Below are 6,000 nucleotides of genomic sequence, written 5' to 3'. Positions count from 1 at the left end.
AATTGATGCCCCGCATTCACTGCTCCCATATGCACGCATGACAACGCACTTCGACTAGATTTCAAGCGCATCGATTTCAATACCTTGAAGGAATTTTTGGCTGCGTACAACTGGAACAGTGTATTCGTCAGTGCTGATATCGATGACGTCGTATTGAGGTTTGTCGAGGCTCTGCTGCAATGGTTAACTGCAAATGTTCCTGCTATGCGTAGGCCATTGAAGCCCCCGTGGGGAAATCCTACGCTACGGTTACTTAAGCGCGAACTGAAAGCTTGTCAATGCTTGTTTGCTATCGCAAACTTCGTACACCACTCACCAGAAACAACTTTAAGTATGCAAGCGAATCGTACCGTAGATTAAACACACAACTGTATAGACAATATGTTACTAGCATACGAAGTAACCTCCGCCGAAACCCAAAAAAAATTTGGTAATTTGTTGAAACGAAACGAAAAAGTAATGATGGAATCCCAGCAAAAGTTTATTTAGGTGATAAATCAACCATTGAGCCGCTAACGAAATGCGAACTATTTACTGATCACTTCTCTAGTGTTTATAATACAACCATGGCCACTCCTGACGAAGCTGTACTCGCCGCTTCCGATGTTCCAATGAATACTACTTCGGCTGATGTTCCCGAGGAATCGCTACTAGAGGCGGTAAAATCGCTTAAGACATCCAATGCTCCAGGGCCTGATGGTATACCTGCTATCGTCTTCAAAAGATGCATAAATGAGCTCGCAAAACCACTGGCAAAAAAATATTTAACTTGTCCTTACAACAATGTAAGTTCCCCGCTCTTTGGAGAAGTTCGCATATTTCTCCGGTGTCAAAAAAAGGAAATAGACACGATGTTACGAACTATCGTGGGATCACATCGCTAAGCGCCTGCTCAAAATTATTTGAATCTATCCTTAGTAACCACCTGCTGTTTCACACTAAAAGCAGCATTTCTACTGATCAGCATGGTTTCTATCCTGGTCGTTCAGTGACCACTAACTTGCTTTGCTTCGTCTCGGATTGTGTCTCTCACATTGAAAATGGAAAACAGGTTGATGCTGTATATACGGATTTGAAAGCCGCATTCGATAAAATTGACCATCGAATTCTACTTGGCAAACTCTCGAGAATGAGTGTCTCCGAAAGGCTGATTCAATGGATGCAATCATACCTTTGTGACAGAAGTCTGAGCGTTAAACTTGGATCCAACACATCCCGACGATTTACAAACGCATCCGGTGTTCCCCAAGGGAGTAACCTTGGGCCACTACTATTTGTTTTATATTTCAATGATGTCGCAGCTCGTGTTGGAATTAGTTGTAATCTGTTCTATGCCGATGTGAAGATTTTTGTGGTCATTGAAGTTTTATTCGACTGTCAAAAGCTGCAAGGGTTATTGAATATTTTTGAGGATTGGTGCCAAAAAAATCTAATGATCATCAGTGTCAACAAATGTGCGGTTATTTCGTTTCATCGTGGTAGCAATCCCATAAAAGCTACCTATACAATGGGACGTACACCTCTAGCTCGTGTCAACGAAATTAATGACCTTGGTATACTGCTTGACGAAAAATTGACTTTCGGGCCACATCGAGCCAATATTATTGATCGTGCAAGTCGTCAACTGGGATTTCTGATGAAAGTTTCAAAAGATTTCACAGATGTTCATTGTTTAAAATCATTGTACTTTGCATTAGTAAGATCCATTGTGGAATCGTCTGCTGTAGTGTGGGCGCCATATCAAACCACCTGGATTGACAGGATTGAACGGCTACAGAAGCGTTTTGTTCGATTCGCACTCCGTAGATTTCCTTGGACGGACAGGCTAAATCTTCCACCGTATGAACACCGTTGCAATCTGTTGGGAATTGCTACCCTTAAAAAAAGAAGAAGAATTCAGCAAGCAATGGTTGCAGCTAAAGTGATTCTTGGAGAAATTGACTGCCCGGCTCTTTTGAGTAAGTTTTCTTTTAACGCTCCTGGAAGAATTCAACGCAGGTCACTCGACGAATTGTTTGTAACACCGTTCCATCGTTCTGTGTTCGGGTATTTCGAACCAGTCATCAGGATTATACGCACCTTCAACAAAACGTGTCAATATTTGATTTTGGCATTAGATCTATTCTCTACAAGCGGAAATTGCTCGCAGCAAGACTATTTTAATTAATTTACATCTGTTAGGTTTAGATAGTTTTTAAATTACATGAATGTTAAATTACAAGACGGTAATTGTCGGATGAATTGACAACAATAAACAATTGTAGAAGTATTATCTCCAAACTTGATTCATTTAAAGTTTTGATTAATAAGCATAAATGCGATGCGTTTTCCCTCTATGAAACTTGGTTCACTTCAAATGTAGATCTTAACTCCCATGATTTTAATATAATTCGCCTTGACCGAGACACCCCTTACGGAGCAGCACTTCTAGGGATTGAGAAGTGCTATTCTTTCTATCGTATCAACCTCTCAGGCGTCGAAGCTGTCGCATGTCAAATGACAATACAAGGTGAAGAGCTTTGTATTGCCTCAATATATATTCCTCCCAGAGCACATGTAGGGCAACGGCTGCTCTTTGATTTAATAGAACTTCTTCCCTCTCCATGTTTGATTTTGGGAGATTTTAACTCTCACGGCGTGGCTTGGGGTTCCCCTTCTAATAATAACCGTTCCTCTTTAATCTATAACCTCTGCGACGACTTCGATATGACAATATTAAACAACGGGGACATGACACGTGTTCCGAAACCTCCAGCGCGCCCCAGTGCTTTAGATTTATCTTTATGTTCAACATCGCTACGGTTGGATTGCATATAAAAAGGTAGTCCTTGATCCCCACGGTAGCGATCATTTGCGTATCCAAATTTCAATTGATAATGGTTCAACTCGCACGCGATCAGTTGATATTCCGTATGACCGCAGACGAAATGTCGATTGGAAGTGATCCGAGGAAATGATTTCAGAAGCTGTCGAGTCGATTCAACATCACCCACCACTTGAAGAATACAACCTCCTCGCGGGCTTGAGTCTCGACACCGCGTTGCAAGCCCAAATTAAGAAATATCCCGGCGTGACGATCAAAGAACGGCCTCCCACTCCGTGGTGGGACAAAGAGTGCTCCGATGTCTACACGGTAAAATCCGACACGTTTAAGGCCTTCTTTTGGGAGACAGGAAAACCCGACAACTTTAAGCGGTATTTGAAGCTTGAGACCAAGTTTAAAAGCTTGGTCCGAGATAAGAAACGCGGATATTGGCGTCGGTTCGTAAACGGAACGTCGAAGCAGACATCGATGAGCACTCTTTGGGACACAGCCCGAAGAATGCGAAATTGTTTAACGGTCAACGAAAGCGAGGAGTCTTCAAGTCGGTGGATATTTGATTTTGCCAGGAAAGTATGTCCGGACTCTGTTCCTGCGCAAAACTTTGTTCGCGATACGGCTCCGGGCCACGACGCGATAGAATCACCTTTTACTATGGCAGAATTTTCAGTTGCCCTCCTGTCCTGTAACAATAACGCGCCTGGGTTAGATAGAATCAAATTCAACTTGTTGAAAAATCTACCCGGCAATGCCAAGAGGCGCTTGTTGAACTTGTTCAATAAGTTCCTGGAGCAAAACATTGTACCGCAGGATTGGAGGCAAGTGAAGGTGATCGCCATCCAAAAACCAGGAAACCAGCTTCTGATCACAACTCTTATAGGCCAATTGCAATGCTATCCTGTATCCGGAAATTGATGGAGCAAATGATACTCCGTCGTTTAGACCATTGGGTCAAATCAAACGGTCTACTATCAGATACTCAATTCGTTTAAATCAATTTTTACCGAACAACTTTTATGCTCCAAAATGATATTTTTCGTTTATTTTGGCCATGCTTGTTTTTGTTTTTAATTGGGTCCTAAAGCTATACCAGTTTTTATATATCATTTAAAAAAATCGCGTTTTCTGAGCAAAACGTGTTTTAAAAAATGTTTATCGTTTTCCTTCGATTTTTAAATGAAGAATAAAAAAACTGCTCGAAAGGTCTTAGTTGACGTTTCGCCCATGTACGGTATATGCGAGAACTGTCATTTAAGGCATCTCGAGCAGTTTTTTATTCTGTATTTAAAATCGAAGGAAAACGATAAACATTTTTTAAAAATCACGTTTTGCTCAGGAAATTGCACTTTTTCAGCTGATATATAAAATTATTCTTAAAAATAACAAATTAAAATTAGGCTATGCAATCCCGGGAACGATCTCCCGGGAAATTCCTATTCCCGGGATTCCCGGCTCCCGGGAACAAAAATATCGATTCCAGGGATCCCGGGGTTCCCGAGTTCACGAGGTAAATTTTCCAAGATTTACTATAGTTTTGTATGTCATGGTGCAATAAAACTAAATATTAGGGCATCTTCAGCGGTGGTCCAAATCGTTGTTTTGTTCTATTTTTTGGAACAAACTGGTGGTGTAAATTTTGTTTTATACCAGATCTAAATTGAAAAAAATTGAAACTGGTATACGTTTTGGTCCATTTTTGTCACTTTTTGGAACAAGAAATAGATCGTTCTAAAACCCTCTGTACGTTGCCAATAGGTGGGTAAAATGTCATATTTCAATTGAATGCCTCATTTTTGGCTATTTCCATATAAGTTGGGGAATAAAGAAAACAAAGATTTTTTATGACAACTCACAATTCATTTTTGTGGCTTTTCTGAAGTAGAACATGAACAGGTTTGTCGTTTTTGGCATCAAGGAAACCGACCAGCAAAAGGGGGAATTTCGAAAGACCATAACCGTCGCCTTAATTGTATTGGGACTAGAGGAGAACTTAAGAGGCAGAAAAATGTTCCTAGAAGACACTGAACTCAAAACGTTCAAAATGCTGGGGTGACATTGCGCATTTCGTTTCGAGCAACTCGAACAAAACTAAATGATCGCTGGGGGGCGTTATGTTATTATGTTATGTTATGTTTCGTTTTTCGTATTTTTCGACTTTGCGGGTTAGATGAGCCGGTTAGATAAGCTTGAAGCATAACTGGCAGTATGTGACCTACTCGAAAATAGCGAAAATCGTTCGAATCGAGCTGCGCAATGCCACCCAATATCCTCAAAACCCAAACCAAGTTTGAAGATTTTAAAAAATTGATGAGACGAAAACGAAAGATGAACATCTACGCGATCAAATATTTTTCGCTATCCTCCGAAACCCTACTTGTAGCAGAAATTTTAGATCATACCAATCCATCCTGAGAAATGTCATTGACGCTCGGGTCAAACCGTCAAATCCATAAAGTCTTGTGGATATAAAGTGTCTTGCCAAAGTAATCGTTTAATGTGCGTAAAAATTATCGAATTTCCGTTTGTTAAATATTGAGTGTTTTTTACTATAATAAGTCTCATTAACTGATAGCATGGGGTATTGAATTGTTGACAGTGTGACAGATGTCAGCGGTTTAAAACAACAAGATATACAACACCGGTGCGGAGAACGAAAAATTGGTCTATATTAGCTGGTTCTATTCAGGTTTCGCTGGTGTAAATCTAGTATAAAGTTGTTTCAAAAATAGACCACCGCTAAAGATGCCCTTAGAGTGGCCATATTTTATATAGCCGTTTTTGAAACTATCGATCTCAATGAGCGCCGGGCTGAAAAAGTTTCCTTTTGACCTCTACAATAAGCCACGGAAATTTGAAGTTGTTCGGAGTTTATTTAATGGACCCACAAAGCGCTTATATTTAAGAAATCGATTTACATGCAATTTTTTTTCTTTTTTAACATATATCTCTCGATAAACGTATTCAAATACACTTATATTGTCATATAACAGCAATATTATCACTCTAATTTAAGTTTGAAAACATCTATAACTTTTGGTGTTTGTTAAAAAGTTTGTATATTGAATGAGGTATGTATTTTTTCGGTATAATCAAAAACATGTAATATAAACGAAAATGCGTCTTAATTATATGTTGAAACACGGTTAAAATTTTTCATAAATTTAACATTAGATATTGAA

Source organism: Wyeomyia smithii, chromosome 1, assembly GCF_029784165.1.
Source record: "Wyeomyia smithii strain HCP4-BCI-WySm-NY-G18 chromosome 1, ASM2978416v1, whole genome shotgun sequence".
Lineage (NCBI taxonomy): Eukaryota > Metazoa > Arthropoda > Insecta > Diptera > Culicidae > Wyeomyia > Wyeomyia smithii.
The sequence above is the reverse complement of the archived record's forward strand: the minus strand, read 5'-3'. Positions refer to the sequence as shown.